The sequence below is a fragment of the Coregonus clupeaformis genome, chromosome 18 (genome assembly GCF_020615455.1).
Source record: "Coregonus clupeaformis isolate EN_2021a chromosome 18, ASM2061545v1, whole genome shotgun sequence".
Taxonomy (NCBI): domain Eukaryota; kingdom Metazoa; phylum Chordata; class Actinopteri; order Salmoniformes; family Salmonidae; genus Coregonus; species Coregonus clupeaformis.
In genome coordinates this window covers 11,623,806-11,639,132 of record NC_059209.1, presented here as the reverse complement: position 1 = coordinate 11,639,132, position 15,327 = coordinate 11,623,806, and positions in this window count along the sequence as shown.

Below are 15,327 nucleotides of genomic sequence, written 5' to 3'. Positions count from 1 at the left end.
ACATGACACTAATATTTCAACTTTATAAAGTAAGAACTTTATAAAGCTAAACAATACATATTTACTTTATTCAGCTACCTGCTGTGCCTTGTTCCATTTCCTAATGGAAAACACATTTTCCTTCTGGGTTGATAAACAACCATAAATATTCCTAACCTTCAATGTCATTACATATTGTGCCATTTGTGAGTCAAATAGGAGGGGGTGATTCTTGTTTTATTCTTTGCCTCTGTCATTTTGAGGATAATCTCAACACTCACATATTCCATAATTTCAATCCACTTAGAAGTGTTTATGGTTATCCACAAGAGGCAGCTAATAGTTATGAAAATTACAGTGCATTCGGAAAGTATTCAGACCCCTTGACTTTTTCCACATTTTGTTACGTTACAGCCTTATTCTGAAATGGATTAAATAAATAAATCCTCATCAATCTACACACAATACGCAATAATGACAAAGCGGAAAGAGGTTTGTAGACATTTTTCAAATTGTATCACAAATAAAAAACATACCTTATTTACGTAAGTATTCAGACCCTTTTGCTATGAGACTTGAAATTTTGCTCTTGATTGTAGTCCACCTGTGGTCAATTTAATTGGACATGATTTGGAAAGGCACACACCTGTCTATATAAGGTCCCACAGTTGACAGTGCATGTCAGAGCAAAAACCAAGCCATGGAGGTTGAAGGAATTGTCCGTAGAGCTCCGAGACAGGATTGTGTCGAGGCACAGATCTGGGGAAGGATACCAAAACATTTCTGCAGCATTGAAGGTCCCCAAGTGGTCTCATCATTCTTAAACTCCTGAGTGGCGCAGTGGTCTAAGGCACTGCATCGCAGTGCTAACTGTGCCACTAGAGATCCTGGTTCGAATCCAGGCTCTGTCGCAGCCGGCCGCGACCGGGAGACTCATGGGCGGCGCACAATTGGCCCAGCGTCGTCCAGGGTAGGGGAGGGAATGGCCGGCAGGGATGTAGCTCAGTTGATAGAGCATGGTGTTTGCAATGCCAGGGTTGTGGGTTTGATTCCCACGGGGGGCCAGTATAAAAAAATAAAAAGATGTATTCACTAACTGTAAGTCGCTCTGGATAAGAGCGTCTGCTAAATGACTAAAATGTAAATGTAAATGTTAAATGGAAGAAGTTTGGAACCACCAAGACTCTTCCTAGAGCTGACCGCCCGGCCAAACTGAGCAATCGGGGGAGAAGGGCCTTGGTCAGGGAGGTGACCAAGAACCCGATGGTCACTCTGACAGAGCTCCAGAGTTCCTCTGTGGAGATGGGAGAACCTTCCAGAGGGACAACCATCTCTGCAGCACTCCACCAATCAGACCTTTATGTACTTTCAGTCCCTGCCGCTGAAAAACATCCACACAGCATGATACTGCCACCACCATGCTTCACCATATGGATGGTGCCAGTTTTCCTCCAGACGTGACGCTTGGCATTCAGGCCAAAGAGTTCAATCTTGGTTTCATCAGACCAGAGAATCTTGTTTCTCATCGTCTGAGAGTCCTTTAGATGCCTTTTGGCAAACTCCAAGCGGGCCGTCATGCATTTTACTGAGGAGTGGCTTCCGTCTGGCCACTCTACCATAAAGGCCTGATTGTTGGAGTGCTGTGGAGATGGTTGTCTGTCTGGAAGGTTCTCCCATCTCCACAGAGGAACTCTGGAGCTCTGTCAGAGTGACCATCAGGTTCTTGGTCACCTCCTTGACCAATGCCCTTCTCCCCCGATTGCTCAGTTTGGCCAGGCGGCCAGCTCTAGGAAGAGTCTTGGTAGTTCGAAACTTCTTCCATTTAAGATTGGAGGCCACTGTGTTCTTGAGGACCTTCAATGCTGCAGACATTGTTTGGTACCCTTCCCCAGATCTGTGCCTCGACACAATCCTGTCTTGGAGCTCAAATGACAATTCCTTCGACCTCATGGCTTGATTTTTGCTCTGACGCGCACTATCAACTGTGGGACCTTATATAGGCAGGTATGTACCTTTCCAAATCATGTCCAATCAATTTAATTTTCCACAGGTGGATTCCAATCAAGTTGTAGAAACATCAAGGATGATCAATGGAAACAGGATGCACCTGAGCTCAATTTCGAGTCTCATAGCAAAGGGACTTAATACCTGTGTAAATAAGATATTTCTGTTTTTTATTTTTAATACATTTGCAAACCTTTCTAAAAACCTGTTTCATTTCATAATTATGGGGTATTGTATGTAGATTGAGGGAATTTTTATTTAATCCATTTTAGAATAAGACTGTAACATAACAAAGTGGAAAAAGTGAAGGGTTCTGAATACTTTCCGAATGCACTGTATACCTACTGTACCAACAACTTGGTATATAACCAACATAACATGGTGTACGTAACAGGCCTTAAAGCGTGAGACTTCTGGTTCTGGGAATCCGAGAAAAGTCTCATCACTTTCCTCTTCAAAGATATTAAGGACCTGGCGGCGCTCAATCTCCTCCAATTCCTCAGCTGACTGGACAGTAGCACATGTAAGATGAGTGCCACTGTTACCATCAGCAGGAGCTCTGGATAAAGCATCTGGAACAGTATTGTACTTTCCTTTTTTGTATTGTACACCAAAGGTGAACTCTTGCAACCGTAGAGCCCATCTGATGAGTCTGGTGCTTGGTTTATTGGTCTTGAACACTCACACAAGGGAGGAATGGTCAGTGACCATGGTGAAGTACACTATATATACAAAGGAATTTGTAAGTCACTCTGGATAAGAGCTTCTGCTAAATGACGTAAATGTATGTGGACACCCCTTGAAATTAGTGGATTTGGCTATTTCAGCCACACCCGTTGCTGACAGGTGTATAAAAGAGTTCCAAACTGCCTCTGGAATCAACGTCGGCACAATAATTGTTTGTTGGGAAAATAAATAATACAATTGGTTTCCATGGCCAAGCAGCCGCACACAAGCCTAAGATCACCATGCACAATGCCAAGCGTTGGCTGGAGTGGTGTAAAGCTACATCTAGTGGAAAGCCTTCCCAGAAGAGTGAAGGCTATGTTATAGCAGCAAAGGAGGGATCAACTCCATTTTAATATGGAATGACGTGTTCGACGAGCAGGTGTCCACATACTTTTGGCCATGTAGTGTGTCTTCCTTCCAGGTAGTGCCTCCACCTTTCCAAAGCCCAGACAACTGCAAGGCACTCTTGCTCGGTTGTGGAATAGATGCGCTCTGCTCCATTCAACGTCCGACTGGTGAACTTCTTCAGTGCCAAAGTCCAGACCGTTGGACTAGGACAGCACCAAGTCCCACATCACGTTGTATCAGTGTAAACAACAAAGGGACTGTCAAAGTTGGGATGACTCAAAATGGGAGGTGTGACAAGGTGTCGTTTCAAAGGAGGTCTGGCACTCTGCCGTCCATTGGAACTTTGCTCCTTTCCTCTTCAAAGTGCTGAGTGGTTCTGCCACCAGGGAGAAGTTTGACAAACCGATGGCCCCGTTGAAGAGCCTTGAGGATGGTTGGCACAGGGAAGTCTTGTACAGCCTTGGTATTTTCAGGATCTACATGGACGCCATCAGAGGACACAATATGGCCAAGGATCTTCAGGGAGGTTTGGCAAAAGTTACTCTTCATATTCACCATCAGACTAGCTACTCTTATCTTGTCCAACTCAACTCTGCCTGAAGATCTTGAAAGTGTTGCTCTCTGGTCTGGGAGTACATAATGATGTAGAAATACAAAGCAGATCTTCCCTTTGAGCTCACCGAACGCAGTCTCTGTGAGTCTTTGGAAGGTGGCAGGCTCGCTCTTTAATCCAAAAGCTATCACCTTAAAGGAAAACAGGCCCTCAGCACAGAATACATCTTAAAGCTGTTTTTTAAAAATGTTTTCTGCCGTGTGTTATATGCGGTAGGCTATGTATTATATAATGGCACAATCATTATTTTAATTAATTTTTGGGGGAGGCTTGGGCTCATGTATAGTCCTATGCATAAGATATAATATGTGTGGGTGTTTTTAATTAATCATCACCTTAGAAAGCGCTGTCCATTTCCTTGTTAGGCTTTGAAACGACCATGTTTTCCACTCAGTTTCAACCTTTTGTTGCACTACCTTTTTTAAAATGAATCAATCACAATGAGGGGAGTTTTAAAGGAAGATACTGTTTTGATAAGTGTTTGATGTGATTTTCAATTGCATTTGCATTGATATCTTAGTGGTTAGAGGGACAATAAAGCCCTGAGTTCCAGGCCATTAGCGACCTGATGGTCTTTAACAAGTTGGGTACTACCAACGCATGTCCTGAGTGCATAAGAGGAGATTTACCTTGACTCAACGGTCATGTGGAATTCTATTGCGGTCATGACTCATGACTGCTGGGGTGACCGTAATATGGTAAGTCAAGGTAAATCTCCTCGTATGCGCTCAGGAAATGCGTTGGTAGTACCCAACCGTAATACGGTCACCGCAACAGCCCTAATTAGGCCTCCTGTGGTCCAGACAGAGCATTCAGATTCTCAGGGCTCTGGCCCAAATCAACTCCATTTTCTCCATTCACATCATCAGTATTCACATTATTATTTGTATTGTCTGCTGGAGCACCAGCATTTCCATTGATAGGAATGATAGTAATCAGCAAATTGTCTTGGTTTAAATCCATTGTTTTAATTCCACATAACACACACAAAAGATTTGCTTTGGTTATTTCTTGATGTTGTGATGTCCCGTCTGGTGTGCCATTTGTTAAGTATCGGTTTTGACTTGACTCTTGAGTTTAGTTTTAGTTAGGGGTGCCAGGAGAGTTGTGCTTACCAGATAAATGTTTGATTTCTCTTTTTTGTTGGTGAGTTGGTCTCATCTGTCAGTCAAGTCTACACCAATACAAAGAACTCGTGAAAGTCAGTATTGTGAAATACACTTTTCATAAACCCTTAAACATTGAAAGAAATAACTGCAACAATTGAATATTTTGCGTTTGTTATATTATTCAACATAAATGATCACACAAATAAAGGTCACAAGATAATAATATGTTCACATAGGAAAGTCCCGTACCTCGGGTCTAAAAATAGGAGAAGGGTGCAACTGCAGCCCACAATTCGGGGCGTTCTGCATGTGGGCATTCCTGCATCTGCAGGAACCCCTCTTTATATACTTCTATTGGTCCATTTTTAAGCTATGACTCCAGTACATAGGCGGGAGGCAGTGGCACTCCAATACAGTAGATGGCGGTAATGCACCATAACATTGGATGCCAACCGCGATAAACCCCACATAAGAAGAAGCGGCGGGGGTGACAACGGTAGCTAGCTAGGGCTAGTACACAGTGTCCTTCGCCCCCGCCTGTCGGGCACCTTTTTCCCGCAGTTCTTTTAACGATGGCGAGGGCAGGTGTTCAGCAGGTGGGAGTGAAGGACACTGTGTGCTAGCTTAGTTAGCTTGTCCTAAGGAGGACTCCCGTACACAGCAGGCAGGAGCGACGCCGTATGCTAGCAAGCTAGCTAGCACACGGTGTCACCCCCGCCTGCTGTGTACTGGAGTAGCTAGCGGTCGGGCACGTTTTTTTTCTGGTACACAGCAGGCGGGAGGCGGGGTTTAGCTAGCACACGGTGTCACTCCCACCTGCTGTACTAACGGGAGGTGGGGGGACTGGTAGACAGTGTCCTTCGCCCCCGCCTGTCGGGCACTGTTTTCTCGCAGTTCTGTTAACGATGGTTTTCGGCAGGCGGGAGCGAAGGACACTGTCTACCAGCATACTTTAATTTCCCTTTTGACCCACATTCAAAAGTGTCACAAGCATTTAGTGCTCGAGGGGGGGGGGGTTCATGAAGGAACTAATAGGATGCCGGAACGCCCACATCCAGGAACACCCTGAATTGCAGGCTGCAGTTGCACACTATTGAAAAATAGTCCGGCCCAGTAAATATTTTAGGTGAACCTGTGACCTCAGTCACGCGTTTGTCCATTCATAAATAGTGTGTAAAATGAGTACCATTCACAAACTCCGCACCATAAACGCTCCCAGCCACACAACAAATTATTAGGATTAAAATACAGTAGATGTTTCCAGCCACACAACGATACAAATGATTAGGATTACAATATATACCTACAGTACCAACAACTTGGTATATAACCAACACAACGCTGTGTAAAAAACAATGAACACAAATGAAATACCGTATGGTAAAAGTTGTCAGTCGCATTTGCCAGTAGAACTCCAGCGAAGAACACCGTATACTTGGCTTTGAATTGTAATTCCTTATGAATGGTTATTGGATCTGTTCTGGAGTTTCATTAGATTAGAAACACGACTACAAAATACACTTTATACAACAAAACAAAATGGAACGAACAACCTTCAAAGCTGAGGGTTTGAACTTCCTCTCTCACGCCACGCCACCATCTTTGTGCAGCTGATCCTGGCTATTTAATGGGGAAGTGCAGTGTTGGGAGGAAACTCTCTGAGACTGTTCAGACATAATTTGGGGCCATCACAGCATGCAGTTTGAAGGAAGTTGAAGGTAGTTTCTGGAGCCATTGCTAACTATACTGAACAAAAATATAAACGCAACATGTAAAGTGTTGGTCCCATGTTTCACGAGCTAAAATAAAAGATCCCAGAAATGTTCCATGCACTAAAAGCGTATTTCTCTCATTGTGTGCACACATTTGTTTGCATCCCTGTTAGTGAGCATTTATCTTGTGCCAAGATAATCCATCCACCTCACAGGTGTGACATATCAAGAAGCTGATTAAACACCATGATCATTACACAGGTGCACCTTGTGCTGGGGACAATAAAGGGCCACTCTAAAATGTACCGTTTTATCACACAACACAATGCCTCAGATGTCTCAAGTTTTGAGGGAGCGTGCAATTGGCATGCTGACTGCAGGAATGTCCACCAGAGCTGTTGCCAGAGACTTGAATGTTAATTTGTCTACCATAAGCCACCTCCAAAGTTGTTTTAGAGAATTTGGCAGTACATCCAACCGGCCTCACAACCGCAGACCACATGTAACCACACCAGCCCTCCACATCCAGCTTCTTCACTGATGTGATCGTTTGAGACCAGCCACCCGGACAGCTGATGAAACGGAGGATTGTTTCTGTCTGTAATAAATCCCTTTTGTGGGGAAAAACTCATTCTGATTGGCTGGGCCTGGCTCCCCAGTGGGTGGGCCTATGCCCTCCCAGGCCCACCCATGGCTGCGCCTCTGCCCAGTCATGTGAAATCCATAGTAGAGGGGCCTGAATAATTTATTTCTATTGACTACTTTCCTTCTTTGAACTGTAACTAAGTAAAATCATTGAAATTGTACATTTCTGTTCAGTATAGCATAACCACAATGACTGGACGTTTAGAGGAACAGCTAGCATTGCCAAAATGTCGCACAATCCCTTTAATATTTAGTTAAAAGTGAATGCTGATGGCTTACTTTGAGAATACAGCAGAATAGATAAAGGCCGTGAGAATGATGAGGAAGAGGACCCAAACCATGGTAAAATCTGAAACACATATAACAAATATTTTAACAAAACAGAAACCCAATGGAACCTCTCCTGTCATCTCCTAATACTGTTGAGGTGGGAGGGTGAGCTTGATTCATAATGATATACCAAACATTTAAACATTTGAGAATACACTTCAGAAGAGAGAGTAGATATGAGATACGGCTAGGGATGATAATGAGATACCATGTGAGCTTCAGCAGCTCTCATATTCAGTGTGTTTCTACATATACACTACCAGTCAAAGGTTTGGACACACCTACTCATTCAAGGGTTTTTCTTTATTTCTACTATTTTTTACATTGTAGAATAATAGTGAAGATATCAAAACTATGAAATAACACATATGGAATCATGTAGTAACTAAAATAGCCACCCTTTGCCTTGATGACAGCTTTGCACACTCTTGGCATTCTCTCAACCAGCTTCACCTGGAATGCTTTTCTAACAGTCTTGAAGGAGTTACCACATATGCTGAGCACTTGTTGGATGCTTTTCTTTCACTCTGCCGTCCGACTCATCCCAAACCATCTCAATTGGGTTGATGTCGGGGGATTGTGGAGGCCAGGTCATCTGATGCAGCACTCCATCACTGTCCTTCTTGGTAAAATAGCCCTTACACAGCCTGGAGGTGTGTTGGGTTATTGTCCTGTTGAAAAACAAATGATAGTCCCACTAAGCCCAAACCAGATGGGATGGCGTATTGCTGCAGAATGCTGTGGTAGCCATGCTGGTTAAGTGTGCCTTGAATTCTAAATAAATCACAGACAGTGTCACCAGCAAAGCACCCCCACACCATAACACCTCCTCCTCCATGCTTTACAGTGGGAACGACACATGTGGAGATCATCCGTTCACCCACACGCGTCTCACAAAGACACGGTACTTTGAACTAAAAATCTCCAATTTGGACTCCAGACCAAAGGACAAATTCCCACTCGTGTTTCTTGGCCCAAGCAGGTCTCTTCTTCTAATTGGTGTCCTTTAGTAGTGGTTTCTTTGCAGCAATTCGACCATGAAGGCCTGATTCACACAGTCCCCTCTGAACAGTTGATGTTGAGATGTGTCTGTTACTTGTGATTGTGATTTTTCAGTAGACCATAGTTAAATCTCTTCAGACTATAAAATAAACATAGTTAATCACAACATGACGAACACGGAGCCAGCGTTAAACATGGGTACATCTCTGTTGCTAGGCAATAACTTAATTGGTTCCTCTCACTGGTGTAGTCATTGCCCTGCCTGGTATATGTGTGTGAAATAGGACTGTTTATTCGCTTTTCATCTGACCTGTCTTCGGGTCAAATTCCTTGCTCCTCCCTAATCCATGGCTGTCCTGCCTTATCAGTGACTGAAACCAGACTGTTGTCCTTTGCCTCTCTCCTTAGGCATATTCCTGGAACGGAGCAAGGGTTGAACAGAGTTCAGACTAAACATGGTTAATCACAGCATGAGGGGCATTGGGACTGAGTGGTACAGAGGGAGGAGGCTGGTATATGTTTGAGAAATTGATTATGAACCTGCCATGTTTTAAGCCGTGTTTAAGTATCGATTGATAGGTTTGGGAATCAATCAGGGGGTCAGAACAGAGCCAGGAAGGGCTCTGTTATTTTTACATGACAGGGCTGTTATTTTTGCATGACAGGGCTTGGTCCCACCACTATTGTTTCCAGACACGGAACTAGAAGGGAGGGAAGTCAGATACCGCCATTAAGGAAGTGGGCGGAGCAGTCAAGAGGTGAAAACTGGAGACAGTGGTGGAGGAACCAAAGAGGAAGGGATTAAGCTAAAATGTATGGAAAATAACTATATAAACTGAGAGCTGAGAGGTGGAAAGTTAGATGCTCTGCAGACATTTACATTTACATTTTACATTTTACATTTTAGTCATTTAGCAGACGCTCTTAACCAGAGCGACTTACAGGAGCAATTAGGGTCAAGTGCCTTGCTCAAGGGCACATTAACGTCATTTAGCAGACGCTCTTAGCCAGAGCGACTCACAAATTGGTACGTTCACCCCTATAGCCAGTGGGATAACCACTTTACAATTTGGGGGGTTAGAAGGATTACTTTATCCTATCCCAGGTATTCCTTAAAGAGGTGGGGTTTCAAATGTCTCCGGAAGGTGGTGAGTGACTCCGCTGTCCTGGCGTCGTGAGGGAGCTTGTTCCACCATTGGGGTGCCAGAGCAGCGAACAGTTTTGACTGGGCTGAGGGGGGAGCTATGCTTCCGCAGAGGAAGGGAGCCAGCAGGCCAGAGGTGGATGAACGCAATGCCCTCGTTTGGGTGTAGGGACTGATCAGAGCCTGAAGGTACAGAGGTGCCGTTCCCCTCACTGCTCCATAGGCAAGCACCATGGTCTTGTAGCGGATGCGAGCTTCAACTGGAAGCCAGTGGAGTGTGCGGAGGAGGGGGGTGACGTGAGAGAACTTGGGAAGGTTGAACACCAGACGGGCTGCGGCATTCTGGATGAGTTGTAGGGGTTTAATGGCACAGGCAGGGAGGCCAGCCAACAGCGAGTTGCAGTAGTCCAGACGGGAGATGACAAGTGCCTGGATTAGGACCTGTGCCGCTTCTTGTGTAAGGCAGGGTCGTACTCTCCGAATGTTGTAGAGCATGAACCTGCAGGAGCGGGTCACCGCCTTGATGTTGGCGGAGAACGACAGGGTGTTGTCCAGGGTCACGCCTAGGCTCTTCGCACTCTGGGAGGAGGACACAGCGGAGTTGTCAACCGTGATGGCGAGATCATGGAACGGGCAGTCCTTCCCCGGGAGGAAGAGCAGCTCCGTCTTGCCAGGGTTCAGCTTGAGGTGGTGATCCGTCATCCATACTGATATGTCTGCCAGACATGCAGAGATGCGATTCGCCACCTGGTTATCAGAAGGGGGAAAGGAGAAGATTAGTTGTGTATCGTCAGCGTAGCAATGATATGAAAGGCCATGTGAGGATATGACAGAGCCAAGTGACTTGGTGTATAGGGAGAAAAGGAGAGGGCCTAGAACTGAGCCCTGGGGGACACCAGTGGTGAGAGCGCGTGGTGCGGAGACAGCTTCTCGCCACGCCACTTGGTAGGAGCGACCGGTCAGGTAGGACGCAATCCAGGAGTGAGCCGCGCCGGAGATGCCCAGCTCGGAGAGGGTGGAGAGGAGGATCTGATGGTTCACAGTATCAAAGGCAGCAGACAGGTCTAGAAGGACAAGAGCAGAGGAGAGAGAGTTAGCTTTAGCAGTGCGGAGAGTCTCCGTGACACAGAGAAGAGCAGTCTCAGTTGAATGACCAGTCCTGAAACCTGATTGGTTTGGATCAAGAAGGTCATTCTGAGAGAGATAGCAAGAGAGTTGGCTAAAGACGGCACGCTCAATAGTTTTGGAAAGAAAAGAAAGAAGGGATACTGGTCTGTAGTTGTTGACATCAGTGGGGTCGAGTGTTGGTTTTTTTGAGAAGGGGAGCAACTCTCGCTCTCTTGAAGACGGAAGGGACATGACCAGCGGTCAAGGATGAGTTGATCAGCGAGGTGAGGTAGGGGAGAAGGTCACCGGAGATGGTCTGGAGAAGAGAGGAGGGGATGGGGTCAAGCGGGCAGGTTGTTGGGCGGCCTGCAGTCACAAGTCGCAGGATTTTATCTGGAGAGAGAGGGGAGAAAGAAGTCAGAGCATAGGGTAGGGCAGTGTGAGCAGGACCAACAGTGTCATTAGACTTAACAAACGAGGATCGGATGTCGTCAACCTTCTTTTCAAAGTGGTTGACGAAGTCATCCACGAGAGAGAGGAGGAGGGGGGAGGAGGATTCAGGAGGGAGGAAAATGTGGCAAAGAGCTTCCTAGGGTTAGAGGCAGATGCTTGGAATTTAGAGTGGTAGAAGGTGGCCTTAGCAGCAGAAACAGATGAAGAAAATGTAGAGAGGAGGGAGTGAAAAGAAGCCAGGTCGGCAGGGAGTTTAGTTTTCTTCCATTTCCGCTCCGCTGCCCGGAGCTCTGTTCTGTGAGCTCGCAATGAGTCATCAAGCCACGGAGCTGGAGGGGAGGGCCGAGCCGGCCGGGAGGATAGGGGACACAGAGAGTCAAAGGATGCAGAAAGGGAGGAGAGGAGGGTTGAGGAGGCAGAATCAGGAGATTGGAGGGAGAAGGATTGAGCAGAGGGAAGAGATGATAGGATGGAAGAGGAGAGAGTAGTGGGAGAGAGAGAGCGAAGGTTGCGGCGGCGCATTACCATCTGTGTAGGGGCAGAGTGAGTAGTGTGGGAGGAGAGCGAGAGAGAAAAGGAAACAAAGTAGTGGTCAGAGACTTGGAGGGGAGTTGCAGTGAGATTAGTAGAGGAGCAGCATCTAGTGAAGATGAGGTCAAGCGTATTGCCTGCCTTGTGAGTAGGGGGACGGTGAGAGGGTGAGGTCAAAAGAGGAGAGGAGTGGAAAGAAGGAGGCAGAGAGAAATGAGTCAAATGTGGACATAGGGAGGTTGAAATCCCCCAAAACTGTGAGGGGTGAGCCATCCTCAGGGAAGGAACTTATCAAGGCGTCAAGCTCATTGATGAACTCTCCAAGGGAACCTGGAGGGCGATAGATGACAAGGATATTAAGCTTAAATGGGCTAGTGACTGTGACAGCATGGAATTCAAATGAGGAGATAGACAGATGGGTTAGGGGAAAAATTGAGAATGTCCACTTGGGAGAGATGAGGATTCCTGTACCACCACCCCTCTGACCAGATGCTCTCGGGGTATGTGAGAACACATGGTCAGACGAGGAGAGAGCAGTAGGAGTAGCAGTGTTTTCAGTGGTGATCCATGTTTCCGTCAGCGCCAGGAAGTCGAGGGACTGGAGGTTGGCATAGGCTGGGATGAAGTCAGCTTTGTTGGCAGCAGAACGGCAGTTCCAGAGGCTGCCTGCGACCTGGAACTCCACGTGGGTGGTGCGTGCAGGGACCACCAGGTTAGAGAGGCAGCAGCCACGCGGTGTGGTGCGTTTGTGTAGCCTGTGCAGAGAGGAGAGAACAGGGATAGGCAGAGGCATAGTTGACAGGCTGTAGCAAATGGCTACAAAAATGCAGAGGAGATCGGAATGAAATGAGCTGAGCATCTGGGAGCGGAGAGAGCAGGACCTCCCTCACCAAAACTTCTACCTCAGAAACTAAAATTGTTTCACTGAACCACCCGAACAAAAACTCTCCCAACTTCCACCTTTAGAAATCAGAATTGTTGTGAACCACAGCGGTTCAATGTTTAAAGGAATAGACTCAACCCACTTTATTCAACTATGACACCATAGCTAACTAGCAAGCTAGCATCCAATAACAATAACACACCGTATAGCACCAACACTTGGTCACAACAAACCACCAATAGTGTGATAACACACTAAACAGATCATTCGTGTCTGTGTCAAGTTCCTTTCATGACACAGCAATGATTAGACATTGGCTAGCTAGGACAAGTATATTGTATTTAGCTACTACCGTACAGTTAAGCTGGTAGTAGCTAATCCAGCTAGCAATGGCCACTGTGTTGACTTTGTTTGAAGAACGGCTAGCTGGCTAGCTTCGTGCTACACCCGGCACACAATGGCTATTGTGTTGACTCTAACTCAGTTCGAAAAAACGGCTAGGTAGCTCGCTCGTGCTACAGCCGGCACTGCCAGGACACAGTAACTACCCACAACAACCCACGATGCTTAGCTATGACGCCGTAGCTAACCTGCAAGCTAGCATCCATTAACACACAATTTAGCATCAATACTTGGTTACGACAAACTGCCAAGAGTGTGTTAGCACACTAAACAGATAATTCAAGTCCGTGTCTAGTTCCTTTCATAACGCATAACGCAGCAAAAATTAAACGTTGGCTAGGACTACATTAACATTTGGAAACAGCTCTCCAGCGTTGCTAATCGATACCAGTAGCTACCCGCTAGCTAGCTAGCCTCGTGCTTTGATACTAACCTACAATTACCTACGGAAACCTACAATAACAACAATACTAACCTATAATAAATACAATACCTAACTACAGCTAACTACCTACCTACGTTGGCTAGGACTACATTAACATTTGGAAACAGCTCTCCAGCGTTGCTAATCGATACCAGTAGCAACCCGCTAGCTAGCTAGCCTCGTGCTTCGATACTAACCTACAATTACCTACGGAAACCTACAATAACAACAATACTAACCTATAATAAATACAATACCTAACTACAGCTAACTACCTACCTACGATCTAAAACATGGTTAAGCTTTACTCAACACCATATGAGAAGCTTACCTCCTGCTTACCTCCAGCTACTTCCTCCCCCCAACAACAAAGACAGACAGCAACTCCACTAAGGCAGCTGCTGAATCGCCTGATATTGTTCTTCCTCTTGCTTTCTTCCAGCTGAGCAGATCTACTGACATATTTTACAAATATCGTCTATCAAAGACATTCAGTGTATGCTCTAGACACGACTATTATCTTAGGTCACTGTGCCATTTCTCCAAAGTCATTCCCCCTTCAATATTAATTAATTGTTAAACATGAGCATGTTGTTAGAAAAATGTGTTATAATAACATAGCAACCCTTTGATTTCAGACCACCTCGACTATATTATATGTAATAAAGTCTATCTTAATTCTACAAAAACTCTGAAAGTACTTTGTGTTTGACTGAGGACAAAGACAATTTTCTACAACACTTGAACTCTGAAGCATTTATTTATATTTCTGAGGCTGGTAACTCTACTGAATTTATCCTCTGCAGCAGAGGTAACTCCGGGTCTTCCATTCCTGTGGCTGTCCTCATGAGAGCCAGTTTCATCATAGCGCTCAATGGTTTTTGTGACTACCCTTGAAGAAACGTTCAAAGTTCTTGAAGTGGTCAGTATTGACTGACCTTCATGTCTTAAAGTAATGATGGACTGCCGTTTCTCTTTGCTTATTTGAGCTGTTCTTGCCATAATATGAACTTGGTCTTTTACCAAATAGGGCTATCTTCTGTATGGGGGCGGCAGGTAGCTTAGTGGTTAAGAGCGTTGTGCTAGTAACCGAAAGGTCGCTGGTTCTAATCCCCGAGCCGACTAGGTGAAAAATCTGTCGATGTGCCCTTGAGCAAGGCACTTAACCCTACCTGCTCCTGTAAGTCGCTCTGGATAAGAGCGTCTGCTAAATGACTAAAATGTAAATGTAAAATGTATACCCCCCTTACCTTGTCATAACACAACTGATTGGCTCAAACGCATTAAGATGGAAATAAATTCCACAAATTAACTTTTAAGAAGGCACGCCTGTTAATTAAAATGCATTCCAGGTGACTACCTCATGAAGCTGGTTGAGAGAATGCCAAGAGTGTGCAAAGCTGTCATCAAGGCAAAGGGTGGCTATTTGAAGAATCTCAAATATATAATATATTTTGATTTGTTTAACACTTTTTTGGTTACTACGTGATTCCATATGTGTTAGTTCATAGTTTTGATGTCTTCACTATTATTCTACAATGTACTTTTTTTTTTTTTTTATTAAGAAAAACCCTTGAATGAGTAGGTGTGTCTAAACTTTTGACTGGTAATGTAGGACAGCAGCCACTTGATACAAGGGGACAATAACACTACCCTTTACCAGTCCAACATAAACATGACCAAAATTACATGAAAAAAGTACAACAATGTTATAATAACATCAGCATTGCTAAAGTGTCACAACAGTTGGCCTGTCCAAGTGCCCCCCACACCGACATAGCATAGCGGGCCTCACCATAAGTGAAACTGTAGCTGTTGTCCAAATTGGTGGTGCTATGCTCCACCCAGGAGGATTCTGCGAGGGGCGGGTGATGCATCCCCCAAAACACTTTTTCGTCCAGGCATGACTGGC